The 15643-nt window shown below is 46.3% G+C and overlaps 1 long non-coding RNA gene across 1 annotated transcript; it reads left to right on the top strand.

The window, feature by feature from the left end:
- Positions 1 to 7955: 7955 nt before the first annotated feature.
- On the top strand, positions 7956 to 10564 carry LOC127348007 (uncharacterized). The gene is made up of 3 exons (XR_007879663.2): positions 7956 to 8615; positions 8728 to 9122; positions 9927 to 10564. It is a non-coding gene; the product is annotated as an uncharacterized lncRNA (long non-coding RNA).
- The last annotated feature ends 5079 nt before the right edge of the window (positions 10565 to 15643 follow it).

Here is a 15643-nt window from a genome sequence, read left to right as displayed (position 1 = left end):
CACCAGAGATTCCGGCGCCAACGTGGAACCTGCACAACACAACCAAAGTACTTTGCCCCAACGGAACAGTGAGGTTGTCAATCTCACCGGCTTGCTGTAACAAAGGATTAACCGTATTGTGTGGAAGATGATTGTTTGCAGAAAAAAGTAGAACAAGTATTGCAGTAGATTGTATTTCAGTATAGAGAATTGGACCGGGGTCCACAGTTCACTAGAGGTGTCTCTCCCATAAGATAAACAGCATGTTGGGTGAACAAATTACAGTTGGGCAATTGACAAATAAAGAGGGCATGACCATGCACATACATATTATGATGAGTATAGTGAGATTTAATTGAGCATTACGACAAAGTACATAGACCGCCATCCAGCATGCATCTATGCCTAAAAAGTCCACCTTCAGGTTATCATCCGAACCCCCTCCAGTATTAAGTTGCTAACAACAGACAATTGCATTAAGTATTGCGCGTAATGTAACTAGTAACTACATCCTTGAACATAGCACTAATGTTTTATCCCTAGTGGCAACAGCACATCCACAACCTTAGAACTTTCTATCAATGTCCCAGATATCAATGGAGGCATGAACCCACTATCGAGCATAAATACTCCCTCTTGGAGTTACAAGCATCTACTTGGCCAGAGCATCTACTAGTAACGGAGAGCATGCAAGATCATAAACAACACATAGACATAACTTTGATAATCAACATAACAAGTATTCTCTATTCATTGGATCCCAACAAACGCAACATATAGAATTACAGATAGATGATCTTGATCATGTTAGGCAGCTCACAAGATCCGACAATGAAGCACAATGGGGAGAAGACAACCATCTAGCTACTGCTATGGACCCATAGTCCAGGGGTAGACTACTCACACATCACTCCGGAGGCGACCATGGCGGCGTAGAGTCCTCCGGGAGATGATTCCCCTCTCCGGCAGGGTGCCGGAGGCGATCTCCTGGATCCCCCGAGACGGGATTGGCGGCGGCGGCGTCTCTGGAAGGTTTTTCATATCGTGGCTCTCAGTACTGGGGGTTTCGCAACGGAGGCTTTAAGTAGGCGGAAGGGCAGGTCAGGAGGCGGCACGAGGGGCCCACACCACAGGGCCGCGCGGCCAAGGGGGGGCCGCGCCGCCCTAGGGTGTGGCCACCTCGTGGCCCCACTTCGTCTCCTCTTCGGACTTCTGGAAGCTTCGTGGCAAAATAGGACCCTGGGCGTTGATTTCGTCCAATTCCGAGAATATTTCGTTACTAGGATTTCTGAAACCAAAAACAGCAGAAAACTTGACAGCGGCACTTCGGCATCTTGTTAATAGGTTAGTTCCAGAAAATGCACGAATATGACATAAAGTGTGCATAAAACATGTAGATAACATCAATAATGTGGCATGGAACATAAGAAATTATCGATACGTCGGAGACGTATCAAGTATTATCATCAATTTTTCAAATCCCGAGTCAGTCACACCGACCTCTGCCTTCCATTTCAGCAATTCCAATATGCTACTCAGCTTTCTCTGCCCATCTTCACAACCTGGGTACAACAAATTGTGGTGGTCCTCTAACATCTTGTCGAACTGCAACCTCTCCTTATCCGTGCCACAATCTCTTCTTGCATCAGAAATGGCCCGACGAAGATCATCATCAACAGGATCATCTGCTGCCTGTTCTTCACCTCCTTCTTCTTCATTGTCTTCCATTGCGGTATCCTCGCATTCAGAGAACATAGATCGGTACTGGTCATCATTATCTTCTTCTTCATCGCCGTCTTCCATCATAACCCCTTCTTCTCCGTGCTTGGTCCAAACATTATAGCTGGACATGAATCCAAACCGAAGCAGGTGGCTCTTAATGTCTCTTGAGCAAGAGTAATCCTTCTCGTTCTTACATTTCAGACATGGACAGCACATAAAACCTTGCTTCGACTTGTTGGCCCCGGCCACAAGCAGGAAAGAATTCACGCCCTCTCTGAAAGCGGAAGCACATCGGTTACCGTACATCCATGGATGACTCATCTGCATCATAAGTACAGTTATGTATCAGATGCAATCACCTTGCTAAAATTAGTATTGTACGGACTATGTATATACGAGAAAATAGTTGCTAACCTTTTAGGATCAAAAAGAGGAGAAATCTTATCAAATAAAATCAAGTGGCATCCCTCATACACATTTCATCAAACACCTCTTGTGCACATGAAGAAAAAATGAGCTAGCATACACCTCCACCTTTCACCACCAAGGAAAAAAATGTACGGAGGTGGGGGGGGGGGCTGGCTGTGTGTATATATAGGCATGGCCCTTTTGTCGCGGGCCGTATTACGACCCGCGACAAAAGGGGTGCTGGCAGGGGGCGCCAAAGCTAAGACCCCTTTTGTCACGGGTTGTTATATGGCCCGCGACAAAAGGGCGCGACAAAAGGCCCGGCTTGCTTCGAATGGTTTCGGGGCGACGTGGCCACGCCATTTGTTTTCTAACCCTCGGTAGTAGAATGTCAAAGTAGTAGCATGCCCACAAAGTTTATAAGCTAGCGCCTTATCTTTCCTTTCTTTCTCCTCCTTGTGACTCCTACTTGATCCCTCCATTGAGCATGGCACGTAATTTCCCACCTCAGATTGCCATGTTGCAACCTCGTCATGGATGCGCGTCTTGCCAGAGCGGTCGAGGTGCCGATGAACTGGAGGACAGCTGAACGACGCATGACAAGAGGTGCCGACATATACCGCAAGTGTGTTAGCACTCTCACCGCTTCAGAGACAACTCATATCCACGGGCCTCCTCGACGATGCTGCCGGCGTCAAGCTGCTCAGTGCCCACTGCTTTCCTCATGTCCTGCAGGCTGCAGCCTCCACGGCGTCAGTGTGGCATAGGCAAGGTCGGCCAGCCGCGAGGGGTTCTACACCATACTGTTGTTGATGCGCGACTTGCACCCCGTCCGCTCTCGTTCTCACCTCTCATCGTGTCAGCAACATCGGTAACCTCAATGACCTCTGCGGTCCTCCACGCACGTTGTCAATGGTGATAGCCGTCTAGGCGCTTCCACTACACCACCTACTTTGGCAAGAGAGCGACGGATCGGATCATCAGCATGCAGGCGCGCGCCTTGCAGTGTTTCCCAGGTTTTTGAATCAACTAGCATACGAACGGCGACGTATCTCGCTGCCGCGCGGCCGCCGCCTGCTGGCCGTGACAATACTTTCTAGGGTCCAGCTCCGCCGCTTCCTGTAACACCACACCACTATCGTGCCCACCGCCTTGTGTCTAGGGCGACGCTCATGCTCAGGTTCAGACCACCGTTGCAACTTGCACCTATCCGTCAAGACATCACTCCGTCATTCCTGAAGTTGCTCAGGCTTGCCGAGAAACTGGTAGCACTCCGACAGGCATCCCGGCGGCGCCGATGTAGTATGCTCGGATGCGGTCAAGTTGTTGTCGACCGGTCGTTCGGTATGGACCGGACCTCGTCTCGCCTCACGTCTTCATCTAGGAGCAGATCAGATGCTCGAAGAAGAAATTTCTGACAAAATTCGATTCGATTCAATGTCTTCCTACCCTCGATCCAGAGGTGTATATATGAGCGTTCAGGTCGACCAACCGTACGTGCACGACCTGGACTCCTTTCGGAGGGAGTCCCGAAGAGTCCCGATACGTGTAAGACCAGAGTCGATTGATTGGTAGCCTGGATCAAGAGATTGGTGCGGTATTGGTATAGATTTTAACTTACGGGTGGCAGTGGTGGGTAATTTCTACCAATTTTAGGGTAGTTTTGAATTGGACGAACGACCAAGGGAGAAACCCTTTTGCTTTTATTATTAGGTATAGATACTTAATTACTCATATAGAAAAAAATAGAAAAAACTGTTGGAGATATGCCCAAGTGGCAATAATAAAGTGATTATTATATATCTTTATGTTTATGATAAATGTTTGCATACCATGCTATAATTGTATTAACCGAAACATTGATACATGTGTGTTATGTGAACAACAAGGAGTCCCTAGTAAGCCTCTTGTATAACTAGCTTGTTGATTAATAGATGATCATAGTTTCATGATCATGAACATTGGATGTTATTAATAACAAAGTTATGTCATTAGATGAATGATATAATGGACACACCCAATTAAGCGTAGCATATGATCACGTCATTTAGTTCTATTTGCTATAAGCTTTCGATACATAGTTACCTAGTCCTTCGACCATGAGATCATGTAAATCACTTATACCGGAAGGGTACTTTGATTACATCAAACACCACTGCCTAAATGGGTGGTTATAAAGGTGGGATTAAGTATTCGGAAAGTATGAGTTGAGGCATATGGATCAAGAGTGGGATATTGTCCATCCCGATGACGGATAGATATACTCTGGGCCCTCTCGGTGGAATGTCGTCTGATTAGCTTGCAAGCATGTGACTTGGTCACAAGAGATGACATGCCACGGTACGAGTAAAGAGTACTTGTCGGAGACGAGGTTGAACAAGGTATGGAGATACCGATGATCAAACCTCGGACAAGTAAAATATCGTGTGACAAAGGGAATCGGTATCGTATGTAAATGGTTCAATCGATCACTAAGTTATCATTGAATGTGTGGGAGCCATTATGGATCTCCAGATCCCGCTATTGGTTATTGGTCGGAGAAGAGTCTCGACCATGTCTACATAATTCACGAACCGTAGGGTGACACACTTAAGGTTTGATGTCGTTTAAGTAGATATGGAATATGGAATGGAGTTCGAATGTTTGTTCGGAGTCTCGGATGGGATCCAGGACATCACGAGGAGGTCCGGAATGGTCCGGAGAATAAGATTCATATATAGGAAGTCATTTTCTAGGTTTGAAAATGATCCGGTATTTTTCTGGAAGGTTCTAGAAGGTTCTAGAAGAGTCCGGAAGAAATCACCATGGAAGGTGGAGTCCACCCACCTTGGCTGGCCAGCCTAAGGGAGGAGGAGTCCCAGGTGGACTCCTCCCCATGGTGGCCGGCCACCCCACCAAAGGAAAGGGGGGAGTCCCACTCCCCCTAGGTTTGGCCATATGGAAGGTTTTGGAGTTGGGGTCTTATTCGAAGACTTTGCCCAAACCCTTGGGGATCCACCTATATAATGAGGGAGAGAGGGAGGGGGCCGGCCACACCAAGCCAGCACCACCCAGGGCACCCAGGCCGGCGCCCCCCCAAGGGCCCCCTCTCCCCAAACCCTAGCCGTCCCCCCTCCTCCGGCTACTCCCGCAGCGCTTAGGCGAAGCCCTGCCGGAGATCTCCACCACCACCGCCACCACGCCGTCGTGCTGTCGGGATTCCGAGGAGGATCTACTACTTTCGCTGCCCACTGGAACGGGGAGGAGGACATCGTCATCAACACCGAACGTGTGATCGAGTACGGAGGTGCTGCCCGTTCGTGGCACCGTCAAGATCTTCTACGTGCTTTTGCAAGCGGCAAGTGATCGACTACACCAACAACGAGATCTAATCTCGTAGGCTTTGGAATCTTCGAGGGTTAGTCTCATGATCTTCTCGTTGCTACCATCTTCTTGATTGGATCTTGGCTTGTTGTTCGTTCTTGCGATAGGAAATTTTTTGTTTTCTATGCTACGAATACCTACAGTGGTATCAGAGCCGTGTCTATGCATAGATTGGTTGCACGAGTAGAACACAATGGTTTTGTGGGCGTTGATGCTTTTGTTGTCTTTAGTTCGTGTACTTTGCATCTTGCGGGATGGTGGGATGAAGCGGCTCGGGCTAACTTTACATGACCGCGTTCATGAGATTTGCTCCACGCTTGACATGCAACTTGGATTGCATAAGTGGCTTTGCGGGTGTCTGTCTCTCCCACCATAGTGAAGATTCAATCTACTCTTTCTATTGACAACATTAGTATCACCGTTGTGGTTCATGTTCGTAGGTAGATTGGATCTTACTCGAAAACCCTAAACCACGTAAAATATGCAAACCAAATTAGAGGCGTCTAACTTGTTTTTGCAGGGTTTGGTGATGTGATATGGCCATGATGTGATGATGAATATTTATGAGATGATCATTATTGTATTGTGGCAACCGGCAGGAGCCTTATGGTTGTCTTTAAATTTCATGTTGAAGTATTATTTCAAAGTAGTTGTAATAGTTACTACATGGGAGCACAACCATGAAGACGGCGCCATTGACCTTGACGCTACGCCGACGATGATGGAGATCATGCCCGTTGATGATGGAGATCATGTCCGTGCTTTGGAGATGAAGATCAAAGGCGCAAAGACAAAAGGGCCATATCATATCACATATGAATTGCATGTCATGTTAATCCTTTTATGCATCTTATATTGCTTAGATCGCGACGGTAGCATTATAAGATGATCCCTCTCACTAAATATCAAGATAATAAAGTATTCATCCTTAGTATGCACCGTTGCTAAGACTTGTCGTTTCGAAGCATCACGTGATGATCGGATGTGATAGATTCTACATGTGCATACAACGGGTGCAAGCCAGTTTTGCACACGCGGATACTAAGGTTGCCTTGACGAGCCTAGCATGTACATACATGGTCTCGGAACACGGGATACCGAAAGGTAGAGCATGAGTCATATGAATGATATGATGAACACTTTGAGTGTTCGCCTTTGAAGCTACATCTTTTCTCGTGATGATCGGAATTAGTGTAGTGGACTTGGTTCATGTGATCACTAAGACAATGCGAGGGATGTTATTTTGAGTGGGAGTTCACCTAGTTAATTTAAGAATTAAAATTTGAACTCAGTTTATCATAAACTTAGTCTAAACTCTTTGCAAATATGTTGTAGATCATGGCGTCCCCCTCCATCAATTTTAACCAGTTCCTAGAGAAAGTAAAGCTTAAAAGCAATGGTAGCAAGTTCACCGACTGGTTCCGTCATGTGAGGATTTTCCTCACTGGTGGAAATCTGCAATTTGTGCTCGAAGCACCGCTAGGTCCCCCACCACCACCTGCAGTATTCGAGGAAGAAAAGAATGTTTACGAGACTCGGGTAACTCGGTACTCTCAAGTTCAGTGTGCCATCCTGTGCAGCCTAGAGGCGGAGCTCCAAAAGCGTTTTGAGCACCACGACCCTTATGAGCTGGTCCATGAGCTAAAAGCTATCTTTGAAACTCATGCGGCCGTGGAAAGCTATGAGGCATCGAAACACTTCTTTGGCTGTATGATGGAAGATGGTAGCTCCGTTAGTGAGCATGTGCTCGCTATGTCCGGGCATGCGAAGAAGCTCAGTGACTTGGGGATAGTGATTCCTAACAAGCTGGGTATTCATCGTGTACTCCAATCACTGCCACCTAGTTACAAGAACTTTGTGATGAACTACAACATGCAGAACATGAACAAAGAGTTACCTGAACTCTTCTCCATGCTGAAATCTGCTGAGGTGGAAATACAGAAAGAGCACCAAGTGTTGATGGTCAACAAGACCACCAGTTTCAAGAAGCAGGGCAAGCCTAAGAAGGGCATTTTCAAGAAGGGTAGCAAGAAAGTTGCTGCGCCTCCTGAGAAGCCTAAGGCTGGCTCTAAACCTGATACTGAGTGCTATTACTGCAAGGAGAAGGGGCACTGGAAGCGGAATTGCCCCAAGTACATGGCTGATCTGAAGAGCGGCCTTGTCAAGAAAAAGAAAGGTATATTTGATATACATGTTATAGATGTCTATCTTACTGGTTCTCGTAGTAGTGCCTCGGTATTTGATACTGGTTCGGTTGCTCATATTTGTAACTCGAAACAGGAACTACGGAATAAACGAAGCCTAGCGAGGGACGAGGTGACGATGCGCGTTGGAAATGGATCCAAGGTCGATGTGATCGCCGTCGGCACGCTCCCTCTACATCTACCTTCGGGATTAGTTCCAGGCTTAAACAGGCTGCCTGCCCTCCAAAAAAGCAAATTTAATTTTACTACTAGTAATCTTATACGAGGAGGCCCATTTGCTTAGTCAGTTCCAGGTTCCAGCCCAACTCGCGTCGTACAGCAGCCTCGCATCGCACCTCTTCCACCCGAAACAATCCCCACTCACGCACGCAGAGCAGCAGCCACCAGCGAGCCGGACGGAGGCGGCCACGACCGGCGAGGCGGCGAGCCGGCGACCAAGGAGTCACCGACTGCCAGTACTGCACACTATCTTCAGTTACTGGCGCAGTCCCAACCAAGGAGATCCAACGGCTCACCGTCATTGTGTGACATCCATCAGCTCTTGTTGTAATAAAGCTACTGTCTTTACCTTTCAGTTTTGCCTATCTATTCTTCAATTTTGCCCTTAAATTCAGTATACTGTAGTTTATCTAGTCAATTCCTGTTCATGTCTTAGCCAAACTAGCACAGTATCCTGACACCGACGCCGCGATTCTGCGAAGGAGGGGCTGGGTAGCCGGCGAAGCGCCGCACCAGCAGAAGGCGACGCGCAGACGGCGGACGCGCCCAGCCGCCAAACCCTAGCGGCAGCGCTGGCGTCCGGCGAGAAGTTTGGGCGGGGGCTGAGGAGCGCGCCGGTGGCCGGCCGGCCGGAATTCGCTGTGCACGTTGCTGGAGAGAGGCACCGCCTGGGCGCATCGCTGCATCGGAATCGTCAGCGTTCGGCAATCGGTAGCACTGGTATAGTGTTATTTGTCCAATTCTCATATTATTTTGCTATCTCTCTGTTGCAAATTTGTAACTATGTACTAGCTAGCTCCAGTTAATTTATCTATGTGTAATATATTCTCAGATTTGTTAAAATGAAGAGAAAGCATGTGAGCATCCTTAGCTATTATACATCTAGTTCTGTTGGTAGCACTCAATCTGAACCTGAGCATGTTGAACCTCAAGCTGAAACTCAACCTGAACCTGAGCATGTTGAACCTCAAGCTGAACCTGAATATAAACATGAACCTGATCTCCAAATTGTTGAGAGCAATGCCACCACATTTGATGAGACCGATGAGAGTACAAACCAGCCAAGTCAGCTTATTCAAGAATTTCATCCAAGTCAAATTATTCATGATCCAGGACTTAGAAAGAGATATTCAGAAGCATTCATGATGATCAGATCATTATACAGTTTCAGAAATTGAGGGATCGTAGAGGACATCTGCCGCGCGAGTATGATGTGATTTCTTAGAGGTACATGTCTGTTTACTAGTTTTATTAGAAAGTTCACTTTGTCCTTTTGTTGTTGCTTCTCTAGTACTGGATGTATTAATGTGTGATTTGTATGCTTTTAACCTCAAAATTTGTGGTATTTTGTCTTAATTAATTTTGTGTCTTATATATTGGCTTATTTTCTACCGGAAGTAGTCGTTTAGTTAGTCGTCGTCAACTTTCAGCCTCCCCTGCAAATAATTCCTGAACTCGCCGTTGACTGTCACCAAGCAAGGACCAGAGACGAGAGCTCCGTGAAACTGTCAAAGCCATCAAACGTCGAGGCATGAGCGGGTCCATGTCCGAGAATCGACAGCAAAACCCCGCCTCGGTGTCCAGGTCTCCTGTGATCTTAGAGTTTTAGTCCACTATTGCAACTTGAGAACGACTCGATGGAAATTGACAGGGGCATTGAGAAACATACCTGGTTTTTATCTGCTCTCTATTGTTGTTGACAGTACGTGCAACAGTACGCTGATGCTAGAGTTCAGCTCGCTGAATCTGCACCTCGCCACTGCCACCTCTCAAGCCCAAAGCTAGCTACAGGACCTAAAGCTGCCTAATCAATTTAGCTTAGAGATTCTAAATAAAGAAGACTGATAGAGAGAATACCGATAGAGCAAATTACTCATGTGTTCTAACAGGCAGTGGGCTGCCGGATTTAGAAGTACTGCGTCTACTTTGTGTGTTCTTTCTTCTTTTTTCAGTCTTCAGTTACCAACCACACTACTAGGGAGTAGTTTCAGCAAAATAAACGAACTGACAATGTGCTTCAAAATATGACAGTACCAGCGACACTCCGGCCGGTCCCTTCGACGGAGGGGACGTGTCCGTGACTCTCCCGGCGATCCCCGTGACGGAGGGGAGGGGGGCTGTGACGGAGAGGGTGGCGGTGGCTGGCGGTTGCAACGGAGGGAGGGGGCAACGGTGGCTAGCGGCTGCGACGGAGGGAGGGGAGGTGGCGGCGTCTGGCGGCTGCGATGAGAAGAGGGGGCGGCCACGGCGGCTGGCGGCTGCGATGGAGGAGAGGAGGCTGCCGCGGCGGCAGGCGGCTGCGATTGAGGAGATGGGGCTAAGACGGGGGAGGGCGGCGGCGGCGGCGTTGATGGCGTGGCGGTAGGCGCTCCTAGGAAGAAAAGGCCAGGACGAGTGTTCTGTGACTTGATGAGATCTTTTTTTTGTTTTTCTGATTATGATTTGATGAGTTGACTTTCAGAATGTCCGTTCTAAATTGCTGTAGTATTATAGAAGTTACACACCGATTTAATCAACGTTTACGAAAAATTATGTTAGACGGAACCCAGATTCGATTAGACGGAGCCTCGGTTCCGTGCCAATCACCGTAAAAGAGCTCTTAGAATATTAGAATACAATTAGTTGGCCATTCGTACAATGTATGAATAAACTACCCGAAAATAATTATGTATTTAGCAAATTTCATAATTGTCAATTAATACCTAGAATCGTAATTAACCAACTATCTAGCAAGTACTACACTGTCTAATTAGCAAGAGGTTGCCCACGATATGGGCCTACAGACCTACACCGCAATTGGTGATCGAGAATCAGTTATATTTACTCTGTAATTTTCTTATTATGTACATTCTATTACAGATCTGATGTGGGGAAACAACAAGCAACAAGACAAGGCAGGCTCGAAAGACTGATCTGGTAGTTCCACATATGTAGACATATAGAGCTCCATCGCACGTTGTACTGGACTCTGTTGGATCTTCCCCTTCTAATAATTGCAAGAGAAGGAGGAATAGGACAAGGGACTAAAACGTTGGGCGCTCTTATGTATGAAGCAACCACATGCATGCCTAGTGTGTGTTTGTATGCATGCAAAGTAGCCTAGCTTGTTTGTACTGTAGGACAAGTTTGTCTCTTCCTCGCCAAGTGGCTTCTTGGCATGGTGCCTTTTGGAAGAACGAAAGCTATATGCCTAATTGGCATGTTGCCCTTTCGCAAGAACAATGTTTCTCTCTACTTGGCATTTGATCCCTTTGCCATACAAATATATATTCCACTACACAATAGGCACGGATGGGGAACTATAGCTTAATTCCAACTTAAACGAAGAGATACAGGTATGTGTGACGGGTCCAACATAGTATTGGATATCGCAAAGCAGACTCACCCGATCATGTAGTTTGCGTGTTAAAGTTAAATGAGCTATGTAGAGAATATAAATGAAGTAGTAGCACGTAGAAGATTGAGAAAAAAACAAAACGAGCATCCAACGAATTCATGCAGCAGGTGGATGGAAGGCACAAAATCTGCCCGTGATGTGCTATGTTCGATCTGCTCGATCCAGTTGGACCTACCGTCTCCTTTTCATTTTTTGTCTTTGTATTGTAGCTATATGAAGCTGGCTGGTACCAAATGATATCCATGGTTCACAATCAAGTCAAATAATTTGTTGCGTGTGGTACAATATATGCAGACGCACACCATGCATCGATCGTGCATGTAACTATGTAAGTACACGACGGAATGGGGATATATGTGTACGAACTGGCTCTAGACTGTTCAGCAACCACTCAATGCATTAGTCAATAGCTAGCATAAATTTACTGAAGACCACAAATTCCCGCTTGCGGGACAAAAAAAATCACCACATTTTTTATGTTTTTAGCAAAAAAACGCTAACTTGAATTGAACGTGAATTGACATACAAACTGTTTGGTAGGACCCACCTACTTACTGACCTGTATTGGACCAATTATCGGTCCAGTTAAAAAAATCGCCCTTTATCTCCTATCTCTCTCCTGGTTGACCTAGTTGTCACTACCCGCTTCTCGGGCGAGGTCGCTGCTGCCTCTCTGGCCATGTGGCTCCAATCTCCGCCGAGGGTGTTGGGAACGAAGCATCTCTTCGAAACTCTAGCGTGGCCGTCTCCAATCTCCCTCCTTCATGGCTCTGTCCGAAACTAAGCCTTGGCAGTCTCCGAGTTCTCCGTCGATTTCCTTTGGCCACCGCAGTTCCCCCTCGTGGACCAAGCTCCGTTCGCCCCTGAGGGTTGCAAGAGAGTGTCATTTCCCTACCGGCACCCCTCATCCTATCGTTCCACCCCTGTGAGCTCTAAACCGAATCCTTCGAAATGTCGGCATGGTTCCAGTAAGACCGCCGTCCTCATCCACTTTTCAGGCGATGTGGCGGTGGGAGGTCTTGGCGGCGCGTATAGGGAAGCAGATGCAGGAGACGGCTACTAGAGCTCGGCCAGCCACCATAGTCGAGCACTCGCGGAGCTCCTGCTCGAGGTGGTGCCACCCTTGTGTCCACCCGTCGGTCCCCTCCTTCATCGGGCATGGCGTGACAGGGAGGTCCCATCCGTGTCATCAACGAGTAGCGGCGGAGCGGTGGCTTTGCACGCGACCTGAGGTTCCCATGGGCGGCGGAGCGGCTCCCATGGGTGGTCGTCGGCAGGGCCCCACGCTGGCCGCGAGTACGACAGTGGCCTGGCTGACGGTGACGAACGAGTTGTGTCGGGAGTTGTCGGTGCTAGGGAACTTGTCATGGGGAGAACAGAGGCGTGGGATTTTTATTATTTTTAAATTATTATTCAGCTATTTTTATTTTGTAACTGGGCTGATAAATGGACCCCACTCGACGTCAGCAAATTGGTGCTGACAAATGGGTCGCACCTATCAGATTTCATGTCGATTCGCATTCAATTTGTGTTCAGTGTTATTTGGTAAAATCTTAGAGGAAATGTGATGGTTATTAATCCGGCAATTGTAAACTGGTGGTATTTCCTAAGTTGTAAAGTGGCGGTTTTATGCTATCAACTCTCAATGCATGCATGTATATATGGTGCTACTTTTGGATGGTATGACAGGAACTCTGTTCCGGGTAGGGGAGACAGTAGGAACATATTCTTAGAAAGAGAATTCAATTACTCAGCGTAGCATGCAAGTGAAAGAGAATCTGTTAAACTGACCAAATCATGCATGCGCGCGTGCATGGGTGCGTCAACACATGTAAGTATCGTCACGTGTGCAAAGAAAAGCGAGATGATAATGATAGCGCACACTCATCTATATCTCGACCGCATTTTATTTGCATCGATCTTGAAAGTACACCAACTTGGCACTGCCTCTTATTCGTGATAATCACCAGTATTTATCTTGTCTATATCAATTTCTCTCTTTTTTACGAGAGAGCAAGATGCTGGTAGGTACCCATTCTTTCCTTTTGCTCGGGCCATCTTGTACGTCCATACATGGACCTAATCAGTTGATACATGGGCCTGAGAATGTAGGACCTCCGGCCTAGAACAAATTTCGTCCGAGAGCAAACCCTAACGGGTATCAGAACAAGCCAAGGCTCATGTGCCTGTCATGATCGTAATAGGCCTGAAATCGGCAAGTTCATCCGTGGCTGTCGGATATAACTTTGCAGATTTCGAAATCTGCAAGTACAAGATCTCGGCAAGTTTCAGCTCACGTACGCAGATTTTCCATTTGGGTAGTACAAAAGCAGTACACTATGCACACTGATGCGTGAGAATTTCGTCAAAGAGGTTTTCCGTTGCACGTTATTAATTACCATATCACATATTGATATATATGCCAGAAAATATATTGTGGTAGCTAGATTATATATATTGACAAGTGATACCGCAATAGCTTTGTCCTTTCCTATCATCTTCTTTATTGTTAAGTCACACTTGTAGCTAATTAGGGAAATGCCATTGTCAAGTCACTAGAGGTTACAAACAGTTACTAGTTAGGCTTACACTAGATATAGAAGGGACCGCGGCTTAGGAACGGCAGTTGCAGGCTGAGGCCGCTGCAGGCAACAAAAATAGGAGGATGGAAACTGAAATCTCTAGAAAAAGACAAACCTTCATGCAGGTATGTACCTGTCGCACGCAACATGTGTCACGATGTGGTGCTATAAATTTCCTAGGAATAGGTCTCCGTGCTCGCCAATTATCACAATGGAAAACAAGACAGAGGTTAGGGAGAAGGACAGGAGATGGTGTGTTGTCTTAGCTTTTTTCCTTTATTTTTGAAAATAAAAATATCTAGTGAACGGTTCTTTCAAATTACGAACAGTTTTCATTTTTAAGATCCTTGTGTCGAGACCTTCAAAATTAGATCTCATGTTCATAGATTTCGATAAAAAAAATCTACTTCCAATACTAATTTAGTTGTACTCGGAGTTTGTACGTAACTGTACTCGATGTTGCACTGAGTGTACTCGTAATTCGGTGTACTCCGGGGTTCCATAAAGAGTGTGATGTACTTCGGTGTACTGGTTGTATCATGTATGTTTTTAAACATAAGGCTCGAAAGATGACTTTGAATTAACAGCCATCAACCGGCCAGACGTACAATGGTAGCAACAACAGAAAGGAAAAAAATAGCGAAATGATGGGGTTACCAGCTTAGAGTACATCAAAGGGAGCAACAAAGAAGAAGAGAAATAAGCTACAAAACACTAGCTATCTAAGCACAGAGCTTGAATCCGTCGATGGAAGCGCCGTCACATGGGCACGGCCTCGAGAACTGACCCGAACCAATAGAACTCCCATGCGAAAGCAAAGCACACCCATGATCGGCAGAGCGTGGTTATCTTCCTGCCTCGAGATACTAATGGAGGAGGGCTTAATGGAGACGCCTCCAAGGAGGAGAGCGGCACCCAAGGGCGTTGCCGTCAACCGCACCCTCTTTCTGTGCTCTGTATCTAACTGTACTCTTGCTTTTTACGTAAGTGTAGTCGAATGTTGTAGTAAATGCACTCGTAGTTCGGTGTAGTCTGATTTGTATGTAACTGTACTCATGTGTTGTATGTAACTGTACTCGTGTGTTGTAATAATTATACTTGTATTTCGGTGTACTCAGATTTGTATGTAAATGAACATAAAGAAAAATCCCATAAAGATGAGAATATTCGTTTGTTACACTGAAGTAGAAAAGAGTAGTTCGTTTGGGCACAATGGGACAGCTAACACACAGTGTAGATGCAGCATAATTACACATAGGCACATGCTTCCTCTTTATTATTCACATTAGCGCAGCTTTGGTTGTGAGGTGGAGAAGACAAGCCACTTAATTGATACTTGGCGTGGCACGGCGAGGAAAGTAGGTTGGAGGGTTAAAGAATGGCTGTTATAAAAGACGCAATAGAGGAAGACACCAACATTCATCAAGTACAATTTGAAACTACACTGACATTCGGTGATGGTGTTCGTGAAATATAATCATTTCTTATTCCACAGTGACGGGCGACTATCTAGTTTGTTGGTAGATTATATATTTCATAAAATTGTAAAAAAAAATGCATATGAAAAGCAACATTTGCATAATGGCAACAGTAACAAAAAGAACTATAACTTGCAAAATGGGCCAGAGTAGCAAAAAACAAATCTGCCACGGTGCCACTTGCGTAATGGGTCAAAAAGCTGGTACTTACACATTGGTCCACAAAATATTTCTGCCCAAGAAGTTTGATAAATATCAGAACATGATGTTGGTCTATGGGCCAGTCACGAA

Source organism: Lolium perenne, chromosome 4, assembly GCF_019359855.2.
Source record: "Lolium perenne isolate Kyuss_39 chromosome 4, Kyuss_2.0, whole genome shotgun sequence".
NCBI classification, from domain to species: domain Eukaryota; kingdom Viridiplantae; phylum Streptophyta; class Magnoliopsida; order Poales; family Poaceae; genus Lolium; species Lolium perenne.
Note: the sequence above shows the minus strand (reverse complement) of the source record. Positions and strands in the feature narration are given on the sequence as shown.